The 27,073-nt window shown below is 50.3% G+C and overlaps 1 long non-coding RNA gene across 2 annotated transcripts in view; it reads left to right on the top strand.

Moving 5' to 3' along the window:
* The window catches only part of LOC131824258 (uncharacterized), a 30,169-nt gene extending 3,505 nt beyond the window's left edge, over nucleotides 1–26,664 (top strand). Inside the window, exons 1-3 of one of the 2 annotated variants that reach the window (XR_009350810.1) lie at nucleotides 17,192–19,613; nucleotides 20,905–21,081; nucleotides 24,625–26,664. This is a non-coding gene — a long non-coding RNA (uncharacterized LOC131824258). Of the gene's footprint in view, nucleotides 1–17,191; nucleotides 19,614–20,904; nucleotides 21,082–24,624 lie in introns of those variants that run through there. The other variant, XR_009350811.1, reaches the window with a different exon arrangement.
* Nucleotides 26,665–27,073: the final 409 nt, after the last annotated feature.

A 27,073-nucleotide genomic window follows, 5' to 3' on the forward strand; every position in this document is an offset into this window, starting at 1 on the left:
AGGCAGAATTCCAAATGGACACAAGGCATTTTACATCTTTGGCTTTGTCTCCCTGAAGCTAGATACCTGTGGTCCAGCTTGTGGTCCTGCTGGTCCCTGATAACCAGATATTTTCATTGCATAGAGGAAACACCTTACATAATCATGGTCCATGAAGCAGAGCAATAGCAGCACGAGGATTCTTCTTAGAAAGGCAGAACCTCGGGTTCCACCCCAGACCTAATGAACCAGAATCTGCATTTTAACAAGATCTCCAGATGATCTGTATACACAGCACAGTTGGAGAAACACTGTCCTAGAAAACCCACCCCATTTCTTTTTGGCCAGATGTACTGCCACAGCACAGAGGAGTAGAGAAAAGACATCACAGTTTCCCCAGGTTCTTACTGGAGTGAGAACTTAATCCCCTGACCTCTGTCCCCTTATTAATACATTATTGGAAAGTTGGTAGATTTCTGGATATCTGGGGGCCTGCACCCAGAAGCACCCCTGGAGCATATTAGGTGTTCACTAAATATAGGTGAAAAATATAGGCATGAAGGTCTGATTTGAACTGTTACATGAGCTAGTTGGTGCCCGGCACACAGAAGGTGTTCGATGTACACATACTGCAGACAGGAATGAATAAATTTCAGTTAGGTAATGTGGAAAGGCTTTTCTCCCCAGCATTATGAAAAATCTTAAATAGTATCTTCACACTCACCAAACACTTTCATATACCTAACTAGGTTTGTAAGTTTTATTTCCATTTATTTTTATTGTTTAATGACCACAGTATAAAATTAGATTATGCACATTTCAAGCAAGGGTGTAAGAAACACAGTTTCCCTAAATTGGGAATGGAATTTGATCCTCTCAAAGGACCTTTACATCTCCGAACTGCCTTGGAGTCCTTAAGCTTCCAACCTTTTATAAAGAAATACTTGTGCCTCTGGAATAGAAAATCTACAGCAGAATTTGTGTTACATGGACAGGCTCTTAATACACTTTATGGATTTCTGACTGGAAGGGGTGGAGAAGGGGATGGAAATGGTGATGGTAGAGATGGGAGGGATGATGTTTGAGGCAAAGCAGGCAGAAGTGGTGGGGTGACAGAAGTAGCAGTGGAAGTCAGAGTGAATATGATGTAGCTGGTGATGGTGGAGGAGATAGAAGTACTGGGAGGTATTGGTGTGGAGGTGGTAGACTTGGAGGAGGTGATGGAGATGAAGGTGGTGTTGGTCAAGGTAGTGGCAGTGGTGTAATTGAAGTGATGAAGGCGGGGGTGGAGTGGAAAAAGGTGAATGGACATGGTGGAGTTGAGTTAGAGGATGGATGTAACAGTGGAATTGAGTGAGTTGATGGACAAGGAGGTGGAGTTGAGTGAAGCGATGGGTGTGGAGGGTGGAGTTGGTCAAGGTGATTGAGGTGGTGGAGTTGAATGAGCTGATGGACATGGTGGTAGAGTTGAGTGGGCCGATGGATATGGAGGTGGAGTTGAGTGAAGTGTTGGGTGTGGTCAAGGTGATGGAGGTGATAGAGTTGAGTGAAGTGATGGGTATGGTTTTGGAGTGGAGAAAGATGATGGACATGGTGGAGTTGAGTGAAAGGAGGGACATGGAGGTAGAGCTGAGTGCAGGTGGCAGTAGAGTTGAGTGAAGTGATAAGATGTGGTGGTGGAGTTGGTCAAGGTGATGAGGGTCGTGGAGTTGAGTGAAGTGATGGGTATGGACATAGTGGAGTTGAGTGAGAGGATGAAGGAAGGTATTGGTGGAGTTGAGTGAGCTGATGGACATGGAGGTGGAGTTGGTCAAGGTGATAGAGTAAGGAGATGGACCTGGTGGAGCAGATAGTAGAGAAGGTGGGGTATGTCTGAATATGGGTACAAATGAGTGAATGGATATATCACTTCAACATTTGATGCAAAAAGAAATATGCTTAAAAGCTGAATTTCTTTCTGGGAATTAGCAATAAAACCCAAAGAACCTAGGACCCCAGGGCAGGAGCAGGAGAGGAAGGCTCAGATAATTCAATCAACAGCCAACGTCACCCTTCGCTGTAGGGCCTGTGCAAAGAAGGGAAGGCAGGAAGAGACCTCATGCTTCGCTAAGCCCTTTTCACAATTGTTGAATTTGGGATTTGAGGCTAAGCCAAGTCTTCTTAAAAAGATCATAGCACCAGTGACAGCTGGGAAAAAAAAAAAAAAACACAGGTCAAAACTTGCTTAGCTGAAGCCACACATTAGTGTGGAGTGATGGACTATGAAGTGGAAATGCTTATTCCTGTGCTTGCTTTTCCTAATAAGAGAAAATGGACGTGAAAGACCATAACGCTTTACAAATATCCGGAGCTAATACTGGTGGTTGGACTTGCTTAGTCTTTATGGAGCTGAGCCATAACCACTCTCTGAGCTTGGGGGATGGCTGCAAATAGCCATAAAGGGCATCACCGCGTGGGGTAAGGAACCCTTCACTTGGCGATTCTTCCCAAGAGTCCTTTCTACAAAGGGATTATTATAGCCCTGTTTCACACAAGGGAGACCTGAGGCCTAGTTGGGGAAAATGACCTGCCCTACAACCCAGCCAGGACTCAACCATTCACTTCAAGAACACAGTCTTGAGTTCTTAACCACCAGACTACGCCATTCTCTCTGTGATGAGGCACAAGTCTGCCAAGATTTCCATGTTTTCCAGCTCAATCCTACCATCTCAGTCCTTCTCAACAGACCATGAGCCACCTAGGGCAGGTTATTATGCCCACTGGACAGACTGGGAAACTGAGGTCCAGAGGGGATGATACATCAAGTTAGGGGACCAGCCAGTGCAGGAATCCATACCCCCTGTCATCCGGGCCCAAGCCAGAACCACCTGCAGCCTGAAACCACACACCTTCTCTGGGGTTGTAGTTCTGGCTTTGCCTTTTGAGGACAGCTCCTCCTCGCTTTTCTGCAGGAGCATGACCCACAGCAGGAGTCAGGCCTCCCTGACCAGGCCTTTCTTCTCTCTCCCTCTTTCTTTTCCTCCTTCCTGTCTTTCTATGTGCCCTGGTCACAGAGTGGCCAGCAGCAAGCAGCTTCACAGTGATGGCCTACCCCAGGTCTGCAGGAGCGTTGCAAGGGGCATTGAAGGGAACCGACTGTGTGTCTGATACATCGAAGGAAGAGCTAGGTGGGAGCCTCAGAGCCTGAGGAACCAGGGGTGCGAGGGACGTGGCCAGCCAGTGTGTGCCCGGATGAGGCTGCGGCAATACCAACAAGTGATACCGCCGGTGCTGACAGCTGACGTGCACAGAGCACTCTTTCTGGGCTTCTTGTGGCCGCGTGGGGGGGGGCTTCATCATTACCTCCATTTCACAGTTAACAAAGGCTCAGGGAGGTAAGAGACTTACTCAAGGCTCAGAACTAGTGGTGGAGTTGGGACTAGACCTGGGTCTTTCTGTCCCCAAGGCCTGCGCTGTTCACAGTGCATCATATTTGTCCAAGAGCATGGTGGTAGGATCAGAAACAGAATGCTTGGTGGCCAGCTTTCCTTCCTTCCTTCCTTCCTACCTTCTTTCTTTCCTTCCTTCCTTCCTTCCTTCCTTTTTCCCTTCCTACCCTTCTTCCTTCCTTCCTCTGTTCCTTCCTTCCTTCTTCCTTTCCTACCCTCCTTCCTTCCTTCTTTCCTTCCTTCAAGTAAGCAAATGTCTCCTTTTTTTTTTTTGTTTTTTTTTTTTTTTGTTTTAATATCCTTGGACCCTCTGAGGCCAATTTTCATGCCTGCACACTGCTTAGGTCACCTCAGATCAAAACCAGTGAAAACCAGTGCCCTGTTCCTGCCTGCCCGAAGGCCCTGCAAAGTGCACAGCCAGCCCTGAAGCTGGACGTGGCCGTGTTCTTAGAAGCAAAGACCGCCCAGGCCCTGTGAGCTCATGCAGAGGGGCCATGGCCAAGCCTCCCAGATAGGCAGTAGCCACATTGACCTGTGGGCAAAGTCCCAGCCTCAGTTTCTCCACTGGTAAATCATAATAGCTAGTATTTGCTCAGTCTTATTTTGTGCATTCCGTAAATGTTCTGCATATATCATTAACTCATTTAATCCCCTCAACAAACCTATAAAGTAGGCAGAGTTATTACCCCTTTGTTACAGATGGGGCTACTGTGGCACAGCGAGGCTGAGGCACTTGTCTGGGTGAGTGGTGGGGATCCCATCCTGGCTCTGGGGCTGGCTTTCTTACCCACATCAGCACATGGTCCCCCATCAAGTGGATATCATAACAGTGTCTTTTCATTAAATGAGACAATTCAACAAAAACATTCAGGAGCGGGGAAAGAGCCATAGGAAATGCTCATAAAGGATCATTATCATTTAAATGTCTAGGATACAGTTGATGCTTAGTAAATGTTTACAAGGTACACCAGGCAGTGGGCATGAACACCCCACCATCGGAGCAGGAGGGAGAGAGGAAAGGGCATTTATTGAGCAGTCTCTGTATACTGGGATTGGTGAGAGGGGGCAATGTGGGAGCCCTTTGGGCAGCATGAGGAGGCAGGCCTGGGTTCTGCTTCCTGTGCCAGCCAACGGAAGGTGACAGGGCTTTGTTTCCATAAAGCTGGGACCCAGTTCCAGCCACCTTCTCCTCCCTCTTCTAAGCCAGAGTCCTCCCTGGGTTTCCCTTTTTCTACCAGCAGTATACCTTTCGTCTACAGGGACACAATGCATGTTACTAAAATGGAAATGCCCCTGGCCTTGCAGCCTCTCCAGCTGCTGACCCCCAGGTCCCCACAGCCTTGGACCGCTCACCCCGCAATGCCACAGCTGCAGCCTCATCAGCTTCCACGGCTTATCTTCCCTGGAAAGTCATTGAGTTGTCTTCCTGGCTCCAGGGGCAGCAAATCAGAGCCAGACACCTGCTGGGGTGGATGAGTTTTAGCAAGGCCGCCCTGCCCTGCCCTGCCCTGCCCTTCCCATGCCCCAAAGATTGGTGGAGGGAAACATCAGCTAAGTTTGGCTCAGGCCTCTTCCACCCCTACCCCCACTACATATACCCAGGCCAGGCAAGAGGAGAAAGGGGAGCCCTGGGGGTCTGAAGACCCCAGCTCTACCAGTCACTAACTCTGAGGCCATAGGCAAGACACCTCACCTCTCTGTACCTCAGTTTTCTCCTCTATAAAATGGGAAGGAGAAACCTGAATCAGGGTGAGGATTAAAGGAATGTGAGTTCCCCTTGCTTTTGACTTTCCTGTTCTTGACAAGCTCAAAATCCAATCCAGGAGAAGAGCTGGGGGATGAGCTAACTGTGGCCCAGTGGAACTGGGGGGTGGGGGTGAAAGCAGGGGCTGAGGGGCCCGTGGGGAAGAGGTGATATGGGGCTGAGATTTAAAGGTCAAGTATCATTTTCCAGGTGGAAAAAATAGGTTTGCCATTCCAGTCCGGGGAACAGTCTGAGCTAATGCCTGTGGGGATGGATGGAAGAGGAAGGTTGGGCTGGTAGGAAGTGGTCACAGCACAGGATGGTACAGGGAGGGGGGTAGGGCTGGTGAAGGGGGAAGCTCTCCAGTGGTGGGCCAAAGAGTTTGGACTTTCCTCTCTGCAGGTGATGGGGAGCCACAGAGTGTTTCTGGGGGAGGTCATTCCTGTGTGGTAGGAAAGCTGTTAGCCAGAGTGGTAAAGGAGTCAGAGGGGCACGCCTAGAAGTGGGATGAGCCAAGGAAACTGGGACGGGGTCCAAGAAAGATTAGGCCTGAATTCACGAATGTTCCTGACCCACAGTTGTGAGGGCTCATATGCATGCCAGGAAGACTTCCAGGAGGAGGACGGCTTTGCTCTGCACCCTGAAGGAGCCCTACGAGCAAAAGGGAGCAGGACAGGGCAGGGCATGGCAGGCAGTGGCTGGAGGTGGGAACTGGGGACCAATAGCCCAGTTATGCTGAAGTGTCTAGTGTAGGGAATACATTTAGGTGGCAGGGACAGGCAGGGGCCTGAAAGGCCATTGTCCAGCAGACCTTTGGCTCCCCAAGGAAGGGCTGATCACTGGGGGAGGGGAGTCTGGGGCTGGGCAGGGCCAGTTCAGAGTTTTTATCACCACTGGGTGGAATCCAAGGTCTGTGGAGGAAATGACCACCCTCTTCCGGCCAGCCATTTTTTTTTCCTTCAGCTGGCCTGTTTGGCTTTTTCCCTGAGGCCGCATTTATACCATGGCCCCTCCTGGCTGGCTGGGTGTGGGTATGGCTCCGCCACACACCCATCAGCAGGGGCAGCCCGGCCTTAGGCTTCCTGCCCCTCTTTGGGCAGGCTGATTGGAGGAAAACAGCCCTCAAGCCTTCTTCAAAACAGGAAACTGCTCTCCCTGCTTCCTGAAGGACAGGAACTGTCCCCATGGCAACCATGGGACAAAGAGGCCATGTTAACCCTTCCAAGGGCAGGCCTGGTGGCAAACCCCTTCTTACCTAATCCCTTGGGGGTGTGGCAGTGTACAGGTGACAGGGAGGATCTGCTCCGGTGACACCTTCAAAGTCTCAGCGCTGGCCTAGCTGGGATTTTATACCCATTAGTCAGATGACAATGTTGAGGCTCACTCAGGGTGAAATGCTGGCCACACAGTAAATCAGGTGCAGCAGGGCACAGGTATAGGGGCTGAGGTTGGTCTGTCTCCAATGAAGCCTTGGCTCCTTGCTAGCCATGTCCCTTGGGCAAACAGCTTAACCTTCTCCAGTTTCATTTTCTCTATGTGTGAAATGGGACAATTAGAGCACCTGCCTCATGGTCATCCATTCCCTCAGCACATCTTCACTGGTGTCAGGCCAGCTGTTGTAGCTACCATGGATGTGGCAGTGACCACACTAAAAAATACCCCTGCCTCGTGGAGTGAGTGTCACAGCTGGCGATGTGAGCAGTCAAGAAGTCCACAAACCAGGGCAAGTGTGAGACTTTTAGAGAGTGATCAGTGCTGTGAGCGTTAAGTGTGGAGCAGAGTATGGAGAGGTCTCTTGCTGGTCCAGGAAAGGCGAGGACACTAGGCGAGGGAGAAGGGGCTGTTGTGCCAGTCCCTGGGGGATGGCAGTTGGGGGTGGGCAGGAGGAAGGCCCAGAGGTAGGAAGGCCTGTGCCATCAGGGAACAGTGAGGTGGAGGCAAGGACGAAGGAGGGAGAGGCTGGCCACCGGGGCCCTGGGGCTGTGTTCTCAGAGCAAGGCAACAGCACGACTGGGCGGTGGTAAGGCAGGCAGGAGTGAGCTCTGAGTTGTGTTTGTACATTTCACGTCCCTCTGGCTGTTGGTGTCCAGGGGATGCAGCTCAGAGACAGGGTCTCTGGACTCTGAAAGGCATGTTTTCTAGGGGACCTTGCGCAGTGACCCTGGAGAAACCTGAGTCCTAGGGAGAGGCAAGCAGTCTGTTGTTGGGGGAGGTGGGGCGGGGCTGGGTGTGGACCTTGTGGCCTGTATCCAGTGCTGCCATCATCCAGGAGCCCGGCCTTTTCCTTGACCAGCCACCAGGACACACCCCCCGCCCTCCCTCTGGATACCCAAGGGTGGCAGTGAAGAGGCCATGGAAATAGCTCCCAGCGTTGCGGCGCATGCAGCAGCTGCTCTGGGAATAACACACACTCTCTCTTCTGGGACCTCCAATTCCTGGTGCCTCCCCACTTCACCTTGTCCCCTCATCTCCTGCTGTCCTCCTTTTTTCCCTCAGGTCCAGCCATGCTGGCCTTCCTCCCCATCCCTGACCCTGCCAGCTCTCGGCAGCCCCAGGGACTTCGGACCTGCCATTTCTGCTCTCTTAAATACTCCTTCCCCAAATTCCATGTGGTGGGCCTGGCTTCTCCTCAGTCAGGTCTCAACTGTCACCTCTTCTCAGAGGTGTCTCTGACCGCTCCCCACCCCAGACCCTCACCATCTGAGAACTCAGAGTCTTTTTTTCTTTTTTTAAAGATTTTATTTATTCATTTGACAGACAGAGATCACAAGTAGGCAGAGAGGCAGGCAGAGAGAGAGAGAGGAGGAAGCAGGCTCCCTGAGGAGCAGAAAGCCCACTACAGGGCCTGATTCCCAGGACTCTGGGATCATGACCTGAGCAGAAGGCAGAGGCTTTAAACCACTGAGCCACCCAGGTACCTTGCATTTACCTATATCTGAGATCCTCCTGTTTATTGTCCACCTGCCTGTGTGCTGTGTGTCTCCCTGGCTAGAAGGCAGCTCCCAGAGGGCAAGGCTGACTCTCTCTCCCAGCATCTGGAACACAGCCTGGCATGCAACGAGTGCTCACTGTATTACCTGTTACATCCCGAATGAACACGCAGCGAGAGGGACCCCTATTCTTGGACTTAGTACCAAACTCCCATTCACCTGCATGGTCTGAAGAGACTGGCGGTCTCTCTGCCAGGGAGGTGGCTCAAGAGGAGATAGCTGGAGATGAGGAGAGCAAGGTCGACATGTTTGCCCTGTGGAGGAACTAACGTTTATTTGCTGACATAGATTCACTATGCCACAACCGCCAAGAGCTGTGTTGGGTGCTAGTGTCCTGGGAGGTATGGATCATTATTGCCATTTTTCCGATGAAGAAACTGAGACTCAGAGAAGTCAAGTCTCCTGCCTGGGACCACACACTGGAAAGTGGTGGAGTTGAGGGGAAGCAGGATTAACTACTTAAAGCCTCTGCTTTCTCCTCACTGCCCCCACCCCCTGCCAGGACAAAAGGGGCCTCGTGCACAGAGAGACAATGAGAAAAGATGATTGACTTTCTGAAAAATCTCCTTTGAGGGTTTGTCAAGGGTGGTGCCACCAGCCACGTCTTTTGGTTGACACAAGCCCCTGATCTGAAGAATCCTCTGGACTGGTTAAAGTAGGAACTCCAAAGGCCCATCACAGGCCCCATGAGTTAAGATTCCATGGGGTTGGAATGAAGCATCTTCAATTTGGGTAACATAGGCTTAAGGCTTTAGAGGCCCCATTAGATGACATGTGGAGCCTGGGGTGGGACCAACCCAGGGACTCCTTTTTTCTTCTTTTTTAAAGATTTTATTTATTTATTTGACAGAGAGAGAAATCACAAGTAGGCAGAGAGGCAGGCAGAGAGAGAGGGGGAGGCAGGCTCCCTGCTGAGCAGAGCACCCGACTTGGGCCTTGATCCCAGGACCCTGAGACCATGACCTGAGCTGAAGGCAGAGGCTTAACCCACTGAGCCACCCAGGCACCCCCAGGGACTCCTTTCAAGCCAAAGGGCCTGAGGTCCCAAACAGATCATCAGACAAGAACCTAACCACTAATAATTTACCAAGTGTGTGGTAATGTCCAAAGGGAGAGGGGCAGGTGTGTTCACCCTGTGGGGCAGCCCCAGGAAGGCTCCGCCGAGCAATGGATTCCAACTTCCTACCTTTGCCAGCCCCCTGTGCTTGAGTTCCCCAAGGGATAGGGAGCTCACATCCTCACAGGGCCATCCTTCCCTCTTGGGATAGCTTTGCAGAATAGAGGTGGCCCTGTTACCTTCCCCGATGTACCAGGAATGGTGGCGGTTTACAAAGAAGCATTTTGATAAGCTGCAAGGCCCGACTCTTGATTTATTTTCCCCATGGAGCTCTAGAGTGGAGACTGCATCCCTCTGCCAGCTCTGGCAGAGGACGAGGGAGATAGCGGCTCTGGAAAGACCACATTAATTAGCTTAATAAGTGCGTGTGCACCGGTGCGATTGTGCTCTGAGAGGGACCCCGGAGGCAATGTGACCCCCTGTCATTGACACCATCAATTGCTGGGGTGAGCATCCCCCCACCTGAAACCCAGACACTTAAGAGAAATTAATCAGGCCCTCTCTGGGAACACCGTTAAAACGCGGGATTCCTGCAGGAGCTGCCTTCCAGCAGGGGGGCTGCAGGCTGGAGCCTGATCCTCTCCAGCTCAGGGGAGTCCCTAGTGGGGGGCCAGGAGGGCATGAGAAGGGAGAAGAGCACCTTCTAAGTATTGCCTGCAGGAGGCATGCTTGAATCCTGATGATCTCCCAGAGAGCTGGGGACAGAGCTTTGACAGCTCAGAGTTTGGGATGAGGGTGTGGACAACATGCTGGGGTCTGAGCCCCAACCCCCACCACTTCCCAACTCTGAGCCCCGTCCAAGTCCCTTTCCCTTCTGGGTGTAGCTCTCTTCATCTGTCAAATGGGCTATTTTTAGTCCAACTGCATGTGTGCATTAAGAAAGTTCTTCCTAGGTGCCTGACCTAGTAACAGCTCAGTAAATAGTAGACACCATTGCTAAGTATTAATGAAGTCACAGGCACAGAAGAGGCAATCCAATAGATTTGATGTCTTTTAGCTAGACATTGGCCAGTGTTTTGTGAAGGTCTAATCCACGTGTTGTTTCTCACTGACTTGACAGTTTGGTTAACTAATTGTTAACTATTCATAAATACCATTTGTTTGCTTTCCACTTATGAATGGGCTGCAGCACCCAGCCTTTGCTCTCCAGGGACAGTGTCCACTGGTCTGGCCAAACTCTAAATTTTAAAGCCTGAGGACGATTTGCCTCTAGATGCAAACACCCACCTCAGGATCCAGATACCTGCCTCCTCCTATAAATAGAGGTATGGTCCTTTAAACAGTATCTAAATTTTAAAGCCTGAGGACGATTTGCCTCTAGATGCAAACACCCACCTCAGGATCCAGATACCTGCCTCCTCCTATAAATAGAGGTATGATCCTTTAAACAGTATCAGTTTTAGGGCCCCTCTGTGGCTCAGTGGGTTAAAGCCTCTGCTTTCAGCTCAGGTCATGATCTCAGGGTCCTGGGAATCGAGCCCCACAATGGGCTCTCTGCTCAGCGGGGAGCCTGCTTCCCCCACCCTCTGCCTACTTGTGATCTATCTGTCAAATAAATAAATAAAATCTTTTTAAAAAACCAGTACCCACAAGTTTAATTTCCACAAGCACTCTATCCATCAGGTGTGATTATACCCATCTTACAGATGATGAAACGGATGCTCAGAGACTTGCCTAGAGATCCACAGCTGGCAAACAGTGGGAGGTTGTGGTCCCAGGTCTGCCAGAAGCACACAGTGGGCAGTTTCCCGACTGCACTCAACTCAGGACCTTCCTGACCAAAATGGAGTATTTCTCCCCCAAAGCAGTGGCAGTCGCAGTACCTACGAGGGCTTGAAGGGTTCCTTATCTCTACCGAGGCAGGCAGTATCCATAACCGATGGCTTCTGCTCTCACATCCATTTTAACCCCACTGATTGGTCCCCTCTTTGTGCCAGGTCTTGGAGGGAGCCCAGAGGGGTGCCACAGACTCAGTGAGCAATCGGAAAGCATCGTTGATTCTTGCACCACACCTGGAACCAGCTACATAATTTGTGGGGTCTAGTGCAAAATGAAAATGCAATGCCTATCGTTCAAAACTTGAGGATTTCGTGATGGTAACGAGAGAATGGGGGTTTAAGTCAAGCAAGGGGCCCTTCTCAGTGGGGGTCCCTGTGTGACTGCACTGGTCACACATCCATGGAGCTGACCCTGCAAACACCAGGGCTAGGAAAGCTGCAAATGTGCTGGGGTCTCTAACCCCCTGCTCGTAACTTGGCACCATTTAGGAGCTAAATACATATTTGGTGAGTAAATGAAATGGTGTGCTCACCTCACGGACTGTGTGACTGACGCAGGATTGTGAGTTCGCAGATAGGTAAATCGGGGCTCAGGAACGCTTTGCCTCACCCAGTCTCATCCAATGCCCAGGTTCCCTGCATTTGACCTGGCAGGCTTACCCTCTGTTCCTGCTGACCCCAATCCTGGCCTTTGTTTTCCTGATTCCAGAAAGAAGGGGTGATGTTTACCACAGGCTGGAGTTTATTTTATTTTTGTGTTTTCCAATAATTGATTCCAACAGTTCCTACAGACGTCCTGCCGAAGGAAAACATGTTTTGCTCACTCAACCTTCCACTTCCTCATGGCGCCGCAGTGGTGGGGGCCCACGGCCGCAAGGAAAGCGTGGGGTGACTTTTCCCTTGGTTATTTTCTTTTTTTTCCATCTTGCTGTAGGGGGACAACAAAACATGTTTTCCTTTTTCTCCGAAGGAAATCGGAACTTTCTTATTGACTACTTGTTGCCTAAAATTCATCTTCCTTCTCCTGTGATTATCTTGGATCGCGTGAGTTGTGTGACTGAACTTCAAAATAAAGGAGCGTCCTTCATTTCACTGAGAGGGCAACCACCAAACCAAAATTTTCATTCACGTGAAGCCATTGACACTGCTGAAATTCACCACAGCTTCCTTGTCAGAGTCTGTGCCCACATTTGATGTGGACTTACGGCATGTTCGCCTTTTTCAAAGTGCAGGACTCAGTAAACGAACACACAGCCAATATTCTGGTCCAGGTGAATGGCTGAAACAGATATAGGTGTATGGTGTGAGGTGGGGGTCAGGACTCTTTTCTCCTCCACATGCATATCCACTGATCCAGCACTATTTATTGAAAGCATCATTCTTGGGACACATGGGTGGCTTAGTAGGTTGAGCATCTAACTCTTGATTTCCACTCAGGTCATGATCTCAGGGTCATGAGATCGAGCCCCATGTCGAGCCCGTCATTGGGCTCTGTGCTTGGCAGGGAGTCTGCTCAAGATTCTCTCTCTCCTTCTCCCTCTGACTCTCCCCCTCCTCCCACCCCATACGCACACATGTGCATGCACTCTCTCTCTCTCTCTCTCAAATTAATCGTAAAAAGCAAGCAAACAAGCAAGCATCATACTTTTCCACTGGACTGCAGCATCTCAATTCTCGTAAATCCAGTGATTCTACACATGTTGCTCTAGTTCTGGACCTTCTATCCTGCTCCCTTCATCAGTTTGTCCATCTCTGTGCCAAGACCTCCTGTCTTAATTACTGTGTGTCCACTGAAATCAATAAATCATGGCCGTTTAATAATGCCCCTACCAATGAACATTCAGGTTGTTTCCAATGTTTTCTTACTATGACTTGTATTGTACTGAGCTGTAGTAATAAAAGAAACTATAACAGCTGAGATGATGTGCCAGGCTCTGTTGAAAGTTCTTTCCATATATTCGCCCATTTAATCCTCCCACCAGCCCTTGGAAGAAGTGCTATTGTGATTTCCTCTTTGAGAGGTGAGGAACTCAGGACACGGAAAGGGTATTTTGCCTTGGGTTCCCCAGCTTCTGCATGGTGGAGCTGGGGCCTGAACCCAGGCAGGGTAACTCTGGAACCTGCACTTGCATTCAGTCTCCCCGGTAAGGGAGTGTGGGTAAAAGGGGAGTATATAAAGCAAATGGAGGGGATGATGTCTTCCTTACCTCCTTGGATTAATGAATGGATCAGTGGCTGTGGAGCCTGAGAGTGCTGGGATCCTGCTTCAGCTCCACCACTCACCGGCTGTGGAACTCTGGGCAAGTCAGTACTTCTCTTTTAGCCTCAGTTTCCCTGTCTGTAAAATGGAGATAATAGGCCTACTTGTCTGAGTCGTCATGGGGCTTCAGAGACCAGCACAGTGCCTGCTGGCTCAGGGGAGATTCCCTGTCCTGTCTTAAACATCTGGACTGATGGCCAGTGACCTTAGCAGCCTCGGATGGCTCTTTCCAAAGGGGTCGTTGCCTTGCAAACATTCTCTGCTTCCTGCTGAAGCTGGAGGGACCTTCTTATATGGGGAAACTGAGCCCTGGAGCAGTTGAGGGCATGGATGATGGACCCCAGAACCTGATTCTCATGGCCTCTCTCTGCATCTGTAGATCTGAGGGTCAGGGCCTTCTGATCAGCTCACCAGGGTGGGTGCTCTTCTCAACAAGCCCCCACCGTTCACTGGACAGCAACATCTCATTCAGGGGCAGCCCCTGCCTCACTACCCAGGATGGCTCTCCTGATCTTGTAGGCCCAAGCAAGCGTCTGATGATTTTGCCTGCCTCCTGTGAGCTCTGAGGATGGGGCCCCATTGCACCTCTACTGGCAGAGCCTGGCACAGAGAGATACCAGGAGGTATTTGATGAATGAATGAATGAATAAATGAATCCTATCAGCAGTTACCTTCTGTGAATTACCAACTGTCCTGGTTTGCCCAGGACTGAGGGGTTTCCTGAGATGCAGGACCGTCAGTGCTAAAACCATGAGTGTCTTGGGCAAACCAGGACAAGTTTGTCACCCTAAGTCACCACTGTGCGGCGGGCACTGTGTTCAGCCTTTATAGTCCCTGTTGGTTCTGATCCTTTCTCAGGTTAGGCCCCTAGCAGCAGAGCCTGAGTCAGGGGTCCAGATGCACGAGAATTATATCAAAGATACACTCTCGGAGGGAGTGAGGGATGCAAGGAGGACAGGAGCAAAGCACCAGGCAAGGCTGGAGACTGTGGTCCTGGCTAGAGACTGGCCTTGTCTGGCCTTGCCTGTCCTTACCATGACATTGGGGAGCTCTGGCATGCAAACCACAGAACAGGTTTGGCCCCAACTCCAGGTCAGGGGACTCATGTTGGAGAAGAGTGGCAGCCAAGGGCAATGCTCAGGAGAAGGGGACAGCTGTTGGTCATTAGCAGCCAACATTACCGCAGCTGGGGGACAGGAGCACTGTCCCGTGATGCAGAGCAGAGTGGGGCCCCCAGAGTCCATGACATTTCATAATAGCTATGGACAGAGGTCAAGTATGATTATATTCGTAACTGCCTTTGGCACCTAAAACAACCCAGCAGCTCCCCATTGCACCAAGAACAAAAGCTGAAGTCTTTACAACAATCACTGGCCTCCCCTTTCTCTATTCCCTCATCTCACTTAACTCAGCCACCCTGGCTCCTCTCTGATCACCCTGCAGCCAAGCTCTGCCTGGCCCACGGTCTTCCTTTGTCCTTGCTGTTGGCTCCCTCTGCCTGGACTCCCCTTGGCCCAGATCTCCTCCTAGTGGCTCCTTCCCATCATTCAGGTCTCAGCTCAAATGCCACATCCTTGGAGAGGCCACCCGTGGGCACCCTCAGTCATACCCCCAATGCCCTTAGCCATTCTCTTCCACATGACTCAGAATTCCATTCTTTATCACACTCACCATTATCTGGAATTACTCTAGGTCTCTTCTTCAGTTGCCTTCTGTCTGTCTCCATCTCCAGAATTCCACGAGGGCAGGGAGCTTTTCTGTTCCTTACCGTAGGTGCTTAATATATTTTTGTCAAATGAATGAATGCAGCCCCATTTTGTAGATGGCAAAATGGAATCTCTGAAAGTCGAGGGCTTATCTACAAGGGCACCTGCTGCAGTGACAGCTCCTGAGGTTGTGCCCCTCCCCACCAGGCTGCCACCATCTCCCTCACCTCATGGCCATCCCCCAGGGTTGGAGGTAGTATCTCTGCACCCAGGGCTCCCCAGCTCTTGGCTCAGGGCTTGGTCCAGAACAGGATCTCGCGGATGCATAGGAAGTAGATGAGTGACAGGGCCACGGAGGAGACAAGGGGGAGCTGAGGCCGGCGGCGGTGCCTTGCCCACATTCCCCGGGGTCTCTGGATTCGGGAGCCCCTTCAGTCCACTCACCATCCTGCGATCAGAATGCTCTGGCTGGCTCCGAAGGGTGGGGTGGCGGGTGCTGTCTGCGAGGTGATCAATGTGAATAATAAACGTTTAGAGTTAATAAGCTGGAGTTAACTTCTCTCGCTTGGGTGACTAATGGGCTTCCAGGAGCCCATAATTCACGCTGTCGGAGAGCTTCCTTTCCCTCCACGGCTGCCCCAGACCGGGCCTGCTGTGAGATGTGGCCCAGGGAGGAGGAGGGGCCAGGCTGGCCCGGGCCTTATTTATGGCCGTGAACATAGCGCTTTGGGCAGAGCAGCAGGGTCTTTCTGGATGCTTTCTGGCTTCTGAGAAGAGATGGTTGCGGGTGAGGGAGGTCGGTGATGGTTTGTCATCAGGTGGACCTCTGCCGCTCACAGCTGGGGGGCTGCCGGCCAGTCCTTTCCCTGCAGACCTCCAGTTCCTCACCTGTCAGGGAAGAGAATGGTAACTTGGGCTGTTCCAAGAGCCACATGATGTGACACGTAAAGAAAGTGCTGGGGGTGGGGAGGGGCTGATCAGTTCTGTCTGCAAGTGTGTGACACCTTAAGGAAGAACGGAGGGAGAGGTAAATGGAGATCTCAAATATCCTCGCCCCATGCTCCTCAAAGGGCAGTTCTCAGAACTGCAGCATTGGTACCCCCCAGGAGCTTGCTAGAAATAGAGTCCTCGGCCCCACCCCAGTTCTGTGGGTCCTGAATCTGCCCGTTAAGATCCTCAGTGATTTTTCTGTGTGTTGCACACTGGGAATCACTGGTCCAGAGCAAGCATGGCTGTGCAGGAACTGAGGTATTCCCAGTCACCTCCCTTGCTGAGAGCAGATGTCCCTAAGCAAAGCAACACTCTCACCCAATGAACCTAGAAGCGGCCTCTGGGTTCCTTTCTGTCCAGCAGCCTCTGGCACTGTCCAGACCTGGCATGCAAGATGGAAACCTGTCCTGGGCCTAGACTCGGTACTATCTGCACCACCCCCCATCTCTGACCAAAATTAGGAAACTCTGCCCAGTCCCTTCTGCAATTTCTAGAACCAGTACCACTCATGGGACAGCAAAGGTAGGATGAAACTACGAGAGGCAGATATGGGAAACTGAGGCAGGGGGCACCCACGAGGCTTAGTAAGCAATGACCTTGCTGCTAGTGTGAGGATGAGAAGGGAAGTAGACTCATGAATATCCCTTGGAAGCCCCAGAAGGGGGTCCACAGCAAGCTGGACCCTCCCCCAGCTCAGCAGAGGGTCTCCATCCACCTTCTGTCATTTGTTCATGATGACAACATGACAGATCTCCAATAACGACAACTTAGCAATGACTTTTTGGAAAAAGTATTTGCTCCTTAAAAATCGCTGCAAAAAAAAATATATTATTACAGCTATGAAAACTTAAGGTTAAAGTCGAACAATACTGAAATGACATTAAAAAAATCTACTCGTGCTGCCGCTAGCAATCTCTTGTCCGACATTAGCATTTTGGTAAATATTTCTTTCTGGCTTACTTCTTCAGATGTATTTACAAAAATAAGATCACATATCATACCTGACTTTGCAGCTTGGTTTTTGTCTAATAACATATCCTAAATACAGTTCCAGATTCATCCACACCTATGGATGTACATACAGACCTGATTATTCTTAGGTGCTGCCTAATATTTTATAGAATAAATGTCCCCAAATTCATTCAATCATTCTCCTAGTGATCAACACTTACTACATTCTTTTTTTTCTCTCTTTTTTTTCTTTTTGCAGGAAACATCCTTAATGGATCACCCTATGTGTCTCTATGGTTTTGCAGGATAAATTTTCCACAATGGACTTGCAGGATCAAAGGCCATACACATTTTAAACTTTAATAGAAACTGCAGATCTCTGTCCCAAAAGATTGTGGCGGCTTACCCTCCCACCAGCAGTGTCAAAACTGCATGACTGCCCCCCTCCTCGCTGGCCCTGGCTGTCATCAATATTTAATATTTTTTTTCTAATCTGATGGGAGAAAAAGAACATCTCCTTGTTCTTTTCATTTGTATTTCCACAACTGCCTGAGAGGCTGCGCGTCTTTTCGTCTGTTTATTGGCCATTTGCATCTCTGCCACGAATTGCCTGACAGTATTGTTTGCCCACATTTCTCTATTTTTATTGTGTGTTTTTTCTTAGAGATTCTCAGGCACTCGTTGGACATTAATATTAACTCTTCGTCTGTCTCATATGTGATCCATTTCTGGGCCAAGAAGATCTCTGCCAACTGCCTGGACAGAATCCCACGAGATGCAACACCAGGAATAAATGCAAATTCTTATTCTAGGGTCTGCAAGCCCACGTTACCCTAGGGGGGAGGGGCACAGGGCTGGGGGACCACACAGGGCACGGAGGTCAGTGAGCCCAGCAGGAGGTGACAGTGGGTTACAGCTGCTGAAACAGCTAAATTGGGACCCTACATGCATTCATGGAGACGGAGGGTTTAAAATGTTCTACCTCTGGGAAAGGCGTTCAGCTCTGAGCTGCTAGAGATGCACAAGGAGGGGGCTGGAGTCTCTTCCCCATGAGGAGCTGGCCCTGCTCAGCCTGGAAGAGCAGGGCTATTCCAGGACAGGGGAGCAAATGAGCCATGAGCCCTGGAGGAGGAGCAAGGCCCTACAGAGATGCCAGGGAGTTGGGTCCCACCTGAGAGTGAAGAGAAGTTCTTTCCTTAGCTCCTTATTTTTAGAATTATTTCCCAACCACTTCCTCCTCCTTTCCCTGCTTTATCTTCTTGTAGTGTTTGCAATTTCTAACATACTCTAAATGTTACTAATTATGTGCCTGTCTGGGTCTCCACTCTAGAATGGCAGCTCCATGAGTACAGATTTTGGTTTATCACTAACCCCTTCTGAGGCATTCTTATTGTTTTCCCAGTCCAAGCTGTGCAGAAAATGGTAGTGAGTTCCCCATTGGGAGAGGTGAGCAAGCAGAATCTGCCTGGCCACCTAGCAGGCTTTCTGTGCAGGGGATCCCAAAGTTCAGCCATGGTCCTCTCACCAAGGTGAGGTCTGGAAGGGCTTTTGGATCCACAGGAGACCCCCCCTGGGCCTTCCAGAGCTTCTAGGGGCCTGTAAGTCAGCCAGCTGGGACACTAGAGCTCTCCAACTGGGTCAGCTTCTGTTTATGTCCTCATCCTGGCCCATCCTGAGCCCCAGCCCCACCTCCGGCCAGGCCTGTCCAACCTCAGCTCTCCCCCCAGCATGAGGCCCTCATGTTTTGGAAAATCAACCAGCCTCACATCAGTCTGAAAATATCTCAAAATATCACTTGCGACTTCCTCCCGCTCCCTGAGTCCCCCTGCCGGGGCGGGCAGCAACCTTTCCCTTGCTGTTGATTTTCAAGAAGGGCTCTTCCATTGCTGGGACACAGGGAATTTCCAGTATTTTTCTTCCTCTGCCTTTTTTTTTTTTTTCTTGGCCTTCAGACGCCCACATTGTGTTGTCCTGACGCAGCTCCAGGCAATGTTTGGCCCCAAAGGCCTGGGCTGGGTCAGTGAGGCCTGGACCAGCAGCAGCCCTGGCTCCTTGGGCGCAGGAACAATGCCTCCATAATTCATTGAAAACTCCCCTCGGATGACTTTTTCCTGTTGCTAATTGTCTCTGCGTTCCAGGCCTGCACAAACTGCTTTTTCCTGCAGCTAAATTTAAAAGGGCCAGACCCTGGAAACCGTGCACTGCGCTGGCCTCACTATGAGGGCAAAGGTGGGGAGGCTGGGTGGAAGAAGAGCCTTGAAGCCACCACTTCCCACCAGCACACACACACACACACACACACACACACACACATACACACGAGTGGTTTTAGCCCTGTCTTCATTTTTAATTTCCCCAACCACCCTTCCAGCCCCTTGGGCCCAGTCACAGACTCTGGAGTTCAGCAAAGCCTACTGGGTCTGTAGAGGTCAGAGGGGCCTTGGTGTTGCCCCAAAGCAGGAGGAAGAGGAAGGTCTGGGGATCCACAGGGCAGGTCAAGAGCCCATGGGTATTGGATTCATAACATAAGGTGAGGAAGAAGATGTTTCTCTTGGGCAGAGCAGAGCAGGGAAAGCACAAGTGGCCAGAAAGGAGTGAGTCCCTCATTTCTGTGCAAGCAGAGATGGCATGCCCAGGGAAGCTGTCAAGGCCTGACCTGTCAGATGGAAGGTAAGTGCCAAGGCTTCCAGGCTTCTGTGGCTTGGGCCTCGACCAGGGCTGGTGAGGAGAGGCTTGGCCCTGCTGCACTGGGGGGATGCAGGCTCCAGCAGGAACAGGCACCACAGCCTTGCCCCCTCCAATCACTTTTGCCAAGTGTGGGACCAAATCCTCTGGTCTGCCTCTGACCTGTTGTGTGACCTTATACAGGTCTCTTCACCTCTCTGTTCCTCAGTGTTCCCATCTGCAAAATGGGAAAATAAAACCACTTACATTATAGGGCTTTTCAGAGAAGGAAGCAAGTTAAGACCTGTAAAGTGTTGACAATTGATATGATAATTATTTTAAGATTTTATTTATTTGACAGAGAGAGAGAGCACAAGTAAGGGCAGAGGGAGGGAGAAGCAGACTCCCTGCTGAGCAGGGAGCCCAATGCGGGGGCTCCATCCCAGGACCCTTGATCATGACCTGAGCCAAAGGCAGACGCTCAACGAACTGAGCCAGCAGGCCGCCCAATAAAAGTGATTATAATTGTTATTATTGAAGGATTCCGAGGAGCCTTCACCTTTCACATGTCAGAAATGGCAGCTTTTTGTGTAAGCACTGTGCTCTCTGGGGGTCAGAGTTCAGCCTCCCTCGGGGAGTCATAAATTCCCAATGTCTGGGGGTCATGGGCCTCCAGCTGAACTTACGGACCAGGAAGAGGCACTGTGCTTGGGCCCCTGGCTCCTCTGCTCATTCCCAGGTGGCTCTGTCGCCGAGTGTGGGGGCACAGCCCAGCATTCACTACCCCTCAGAGTTGGTCCTCACGTCCCAGGGCTGTAGGGAGGACGGACGGGGTGGGGGCGGACAAGGGAGGGGGTTAATGAGAATGCGCACAGAGAGCAGGGCGTGGGGTGGAAAACCCTGGTGGAGAGAAAGTGAAACTTGTAGGGCTCCGAGGCCCTGAGGACGCAGGAGGAAGGTGTGAGGTCAGCGTGTGCACACAGGTCAAGCGTGGGCAGATCTGGCCAGTGGTCAGTGTGGGGACGCCCCCCAGTGGACTGGGGACCCACACGGATGCTGACCTGGCTGTGGCTCTGCAGAAAGAGGTTCTCAGACATTCCAGAGCCTGGGCAGGGGGTTGGTGGGGCAAAGGCCTGGGGACAAGAAATAAGAGGGGAGCAAATATCACAAAGAGGGGACAGACACAGCATGAACCTCAAACAAAAGGACTAACAGAAGGCCAAACTCACTGCGACCCTACAAACATGTTTTTTTTGTTTTTTGTTTTTTTAAGATTTTATTTATTTATTTTTGAAAGAGACAGAGAACATGAGCGGGGAGAGGAGCAGAGGGAGAAGCAGACTACCCGCCCCGCAGGGAGCCTTATGCTGGGCTCCATCCCAGGACCTCAGGATCATGAAGGCAGATGCTCAATCAACACAGCCACCCAGGAGCCCTTCAAACATAGTTCTTAAGGGAGTGCTCCCAAATGCTGGTATGTGGGTGTTTATGTATCATCTCCATGATGTTCGCCACATTTATTTATAGAATATCTTTCATTTAATCCATTCACATTTTCAGTTTAGATCCCTTTCAAATAAATTTCTACCGCTGTCATGATTTGCCATAAATGAAAGTTCACTGTGAAATAGACGGGACATAAAGTGACATTGTTCAAGTCAAGCCAAACACGGTGGCCTGCAGGGGCATGGAGATGAGAGCTGCTTGCTCCCCCATTGGTTCAGGGAGATTAGTGAGGGTCAAAGAGGTGTTTCGTATGGGGTAGAACCCACCTGAGACTCTCCTTGAGGGAGAGGGAGGATGAGACAAGAGTGGGAGGGAATACCTTTCTTACTCTGCATTCTGTCTGTGTCCACCTAAAAGAAATTGCTTACAGCTGGTGACACAGATGAACAGAGTCCCTTGAAAGTGCTAATGCGGTGAGAATTCTAGCCATCCTTGGGGAGTCCCCTCCTGCCCTCCCTCATCATGGGACCTCGAGGCCAGCTGGGGGAAGGGTCCAGGACCTCAGGTTGGGGTAGCCTAGGCTCTGGGTCACAACCCCCTTTGGGGATGTGTGGTCCTTTCTGGCACCTCCTTTATAGCTTGGGGCCCCTCCAGTGTCTTTGCATCCTCCAGAGACCTCCCCCTCCCTGAGTTGAGAGGTCCCCTACCTTCCCCTTTCACCTGCAGAGGAGACACGCTGGATGGTACCTGGGGAAGGCAGCATCAGCCTCTCCCCCTGAGTGCCCAGCTGGCATCCCTAAGGAACACAAACAAAACCCATGCCCTAATGGCCTTCCTCAAGCTGCTCCTTTTGCAGCCTCTTAACTCATGAAGAGCAGCTCTATCTTTCCAGAACATTGGAGTCATTCCTGCTGTCTCTCTTCTCTCCCACCCTAAATCTGATCTGTTAGAAAATTCCATTGGCTTGATCTCCAAACCGCATTCTTCCTGCTTCCACCTTGCTCCCAGACAGACTGTTATTCCCCAGTAGACAGAGGAATCCTGCTGAAAACAAGCCAGGTCCCATCTCTCCTCTGCTCCATACCCTCCATGGCACCCATCCCACTCAGGGTAAAGCCAAAGCCTTTCCTGTGGTCCAAACAATCCCTCACCTCTGCACCACCAGCCCACCATGACTATTCCTCTCTGTCTTCACCTCCTTTCCCACTGTCCCCCAGCTCATCCACTTTAGCCCACCCAGCCATTACTGTCCTTTCAACACACAAAGCATGCTCTGCCTCAGGGCCTTTGCATGGAAGCTTCATCTTTCAGACATCCAGATAGCTCATCCCTCACCTCCTTCAGGGTCTTGTTTGAAAGTCACCTTCTCCATGAGGCTCTCCCTGCTTTACTTCCCTAAAGCACACATCACCAGGGAACACTGAACATTGTACTTACCAGGTTTGTGTGTCTCTCTCCTCCTGGGATAGGGAGGAATTTTACCTATTTTGTTCACCACTGTTGCCCTGTGGGTGCCGTGCAGCAGGAGTCAACACATACTTGTTGATGTGTTGAATAGATGACTTGCAGGTGGGGAGAGAGACTCCTGCTGCCCCAGGGGCATATGCTGGCACTAATATGGCCAGTCTGGCACTCATCTCCACTCAGCTCCAGCCACAGATTCATGGGGACAGAGCAGAGCCTATCATGTCTGTCTTGGGGCTAGTTGTTATCACAGGTTCATCGAGCTATGGGAAGCTGGGGAGCCTCCAGAAGCTGGACCCAACCCCCTAAGGAATAGTCCTACCAGTCCAGTGGGCATCAGGAATAGCCCATGGTGGGTCCAGTGGACAAAGCAGACCACTGACCCCAGTTGTGTCCTTTAGTTTTGTCACTAATGCAGTACTGGGCCATGTCTGCTGACTCCCAGAGTTCTTGTACTACGTAAAGGAGTTCCTCCTTCTGAATGCAATGGAAACCCACTCTGCAAAAGAGTCTCATAGGAGTGCCTACTCCCAAGGCCTTTGGGAGGTTTCAGTGAGATGGCCCATGCGGGGTGGTTAGCACACTGTCCATCCCTGAGTCTGTTGGATAAACCATGCCAGCCAAGGGGAGCCTTTTGTCAGGAGGGCTCTCATGAGGGATTTCAGGCATGGTGCAGTCCAGGAGGGAGAACTTTTGGAGCATGAGAGACTTCAGCGGCCTCTAAATGGAGGTGAGAGATGACACTCTTGTGGGGTTACCGGGGAAAGAAGGGAGTCCTGCGGGGTATATTGGAGTCCTCTCTGGGGTATGCAGGTGTGCTCCTAGGTCAGGGATGATCAAAACCAAAGCCCTGTGGCAGTTGGCCTCTCCCACCCTCCCTCCTTCCTACCAGTCCTCACTCACAGTCACACAGTCATTCAGCAAACACCCCCTGGCAGGAGCAGGGGCATCGGTGAGAGATGAGATTTGGGTGCTGCCCAGAGGATTGCAGAGTCCATGGGGGAGGCTGGTGCAGACAGGCCTTCATGCCTATGGGATTTGGGAGGAGGGAGCTGCAGAAGCCCAAGAGGGTCAGGGAGCACTGGGCTTGGAGAGGTCTTCCTAGAAGAGGTGATATCTGAGACTCGAACTGTGAGAAGGAGTGAAGTAGGTGAGGGCACAGAAAGGAAGGAAATGGGAAAGAGCATTTACGAAGGCAGAGGGGAATAGGGAGTTTTGATCAGGGAATGTCAGGGCACCAGAACTTGAGATTGGGTGACCAGAATGGTCCAGAGGAGCCCTGACGGGGGTCTGGGCCACCACAGAGTTAGCAGGGAAGGTAGAAGGGGCTGGCCTGGAGGCCTTGGGAGGAGACCTCATTATTTCCCCTGCTCAGGGCCATGCCAGCCTCCCAAATCCATGCTGTGGCCAAGCAACAATGGCCTGGGAATCTTCCTGGCTGGAGTGCTCATGGTTGGGGCACACAGGTGGGGAGCATTCCTAAACTGAGGATGCTGTGATGGTGGCTGGAAGCCTGGGCACAGGAGGGAGGGATTGTGGGTTGCCACCCCTCCTGATCCCCTCCGTCTCTGCCCCAGGCATCTTGGCTCAGGTTTGCTCTGGAGGGTTGGGAACTGGGTCCTGGCAGTCAGAGGTCCTACTTTGGTACCTTTGAGGTCCTTTAGCGCTTTCCCGCTATGCCTTCTACTGCTCCCTTCCAGAGACCTCCCCTTCCGCAAAAACTCCGGTGTGCCAAGGCTGTGCACACCTGCAGTGCCCTTCCCCCTGATCCCCCGCTGCCTGGCCACATCCTCCCCCCACTGCCTCGCTCTGCCCCACCGTCTCCGAGCTTTCACAGGAGATACCCCCATGTCTGTTCCTGGGAGGGATTTTCTTTTTCTGACATTCTGACATTTTTCTTTTTCTGCATTCTCTTCTCCTCCCCCCACCTTTTTTTTTTTTTCTCTTCCTCCTTCCTTCTCTCTTTCCCCATTTCCTGTGTTTTACTCTCTGTCTGAAGCATGAGCTTTGTCATCAAAGACCCAAGTTCAAATCTTGCTCTGCCACTGACTGTGTGACTTCGGGCCACTTACTTAACTTCTTGATGTCACAATTTACACTTTCACAGAATGAAGAGACTGGAAGGACAAAGTCAGATGACTGGCACTACCTGCTTCAAGACTTGCTAGAAAGTCCCCATAACCAAGACGTTGAAGTAGGAGTCAAAGAATAGGCAGAAAGACCCTTGGAAGAGAAGACAGAGCCCAGAAATAGATGCCTTCAAATATCTAGTGATTGTTGACAAAAGAGCAAAAGGAATACAGTGGAGAAAAGATAATCTTTCCTGCAACCAGTTCTGGGATGACTGGACATTCACATGCAAAAAAATGAATCTAGACCCAGACCTTCCAAGCTACATCAGAAGTAACTCAAAATGGATCACTGACCTGAATGTAAACTACAAAACCATAAAATTCCTTGAAGGTAACAGAGGAGGAAATACAGATGCCCTTCAGTCTGGTGATGTCTTTTTTAGACACAACACCAATGAAATAAATGAAACACTGGTTATCTAGACTTCCTTAAAATTAAAAACTTCTGGAACGCCAGCATGGCTCAGTCGGTTAAGCAGTTAAGTGAATGCCTTTGGCTCAGGTCATGATCCTGTGGTCCTGGGATCAGGGTCCTGGGAAGGAGACCCGTGTTGGACTCCCTGCTCAGTGGGGAGCCTGCTCTCTCCCTCTGCCTGCTGCTCCCCCTGCTTGTGTGCTCTCTCTCTTCACCCCTCCGCTCTTTCTCTCTGACAAGTAAATAAATAAAATATTTTAAAAATTAAATTAAATTAGATTAAACTAAAAACTTCTGCTCTGTGAGAGACAATATCAAGAGAATGAGAAGACAAGCCACAGATTGGGAAACATTATTTGCAAAAGACACATCTGATAAAAGACTATAATCCAATAAAAGATAAATAACTTAAAATTCAGCAACAAAACGAGCAAGCCACTTAAAAACAGGCAAAAGACCTGAACAGATACCTGACCAAAGAAGATAACAGATGGCAAATATGCTATGAAAAGATGCTCAAAATCGTATGCCATCATGAAGGTGTCAATTAGACAACAGTGAGATAACACTATGTATATATTAGAATGGCCAAAATCCAAAACACTGACAACACCAAATGCTGACAAGGATGTGGAGAAACATGAACTTTCATTTGGTGCTGGTGGAAATGCAAAATGGTACAGTCACTTTGTAAGACAGCTTGGTGGTTTCTTACAATAATAAAACTACTTTTCCCGTGTGATCCAGCAATTGAGCTCCTTGGTGTTTACACAAAGGAGTTGAAAACTCATGTTCATACTAAAACCCCCACACAGATATTTAGAGCAGCTTTATTCATAACTGCCAAAACTTGGAAGCAGCCAAGATGATCGTCAGTAGGTGATCGGATAAATAGACCATGGTACGTCCAGATAATGAAATATTATTCAGTGCTTAAAAAAAAAAAAAAAAAAAAAAAAAAAAGAGCTACCAGACCATGAAAAGACATGGAGGAACATTAAATACATATTGTTAAGTGAAAGAAGCCAAAGGGGAGGGAAGGATGAGTAGAAAGAGGGCAGAGGATTTTCAGGGCAATGAGATTACTCCGTGTAATACTACTACGGTAGATACACAGTTTTATGCATTTGTGGAAACCCACAGAACGTACTTCACCAAGAGTGAACCCTAATGTCAACTGTGGATTCAGTTGATAACGATGTGTCAGTGGAGATTCATCAATGAGAACAAGTATCTCACTCTGGCGGGAGATGTTGATAGCGAGGAGGAGAGCTGTACTTGACCAGGAGTGTGGGGAGGGGGGCAGGTAGTACCTGGGAACTCTCTACACTTGGCGCTCAGTTTTGCTGTAGACATAAAACTGCTCTAAAAAATAAAGTCTATTCTTAAAAAATTGCAGGCAATGAGAGTCCCTTCCTCCAGGGGCTAATATCAGGCCTGAACAAGAGCATACAAGGACAGCTCTTAGGGTAGAGTGTAAAAGAAGAGTTCATTAATTTGGAAACCAAAGGAAACACAGAGTCAGAGTCATCCTCAAAAGATGCACATTTGCGGACTCTGGAGGCGTGAGGAGGAGAGAATCTTTAGAGACTCTTCCCTTCCCGTTGCTCCTAATCTCATTTTTTATAGATGAGGAAACTCCCCCGGCTTAGCTTCTGCAATCAGAGGAGTGCTTGCTCCCAGCATCTGAAATCAGTTTCAGGGAAGGAATCTGATTGGCTCTTCCTTGGCCCTATCACTGTTGCTAGAGAGAGATAGAGAATGGTGATTGGCCAGGCTGGGCCACATGCCTGCCACCATGCAGGGGAGTCAGAGTTTGTTACCAGGAAAAGGGGAATAAGAAACCTTGCAAGAAGCAGAAAAACAATGGTTGCCATGGTCTCTTTCCTGTGCTGACTATGTAGCTTGCAGACATCACCCAGGTCACTCTTAGTCCCCGGGGATGAGGAAGCGATCTAGGGGCTTCCTAGGTCTCTGCCCAGCTGACTGCTATCCCCAACCATGGAAAG

This window comes from Mustela lutreola, chromosome 2, assembly GCF_030435805.1.
Source record: "Mustela lutreola isolate mMusLut2 chromosome 2, mMusLut2.pri, whole genome shotgun sequence".
Lineage (NCBI taxonomy): Eukaryota > Metazoa > Chordata > Mammalia > Carnivora > Mustelidae > Mustela > Mustela lutreola.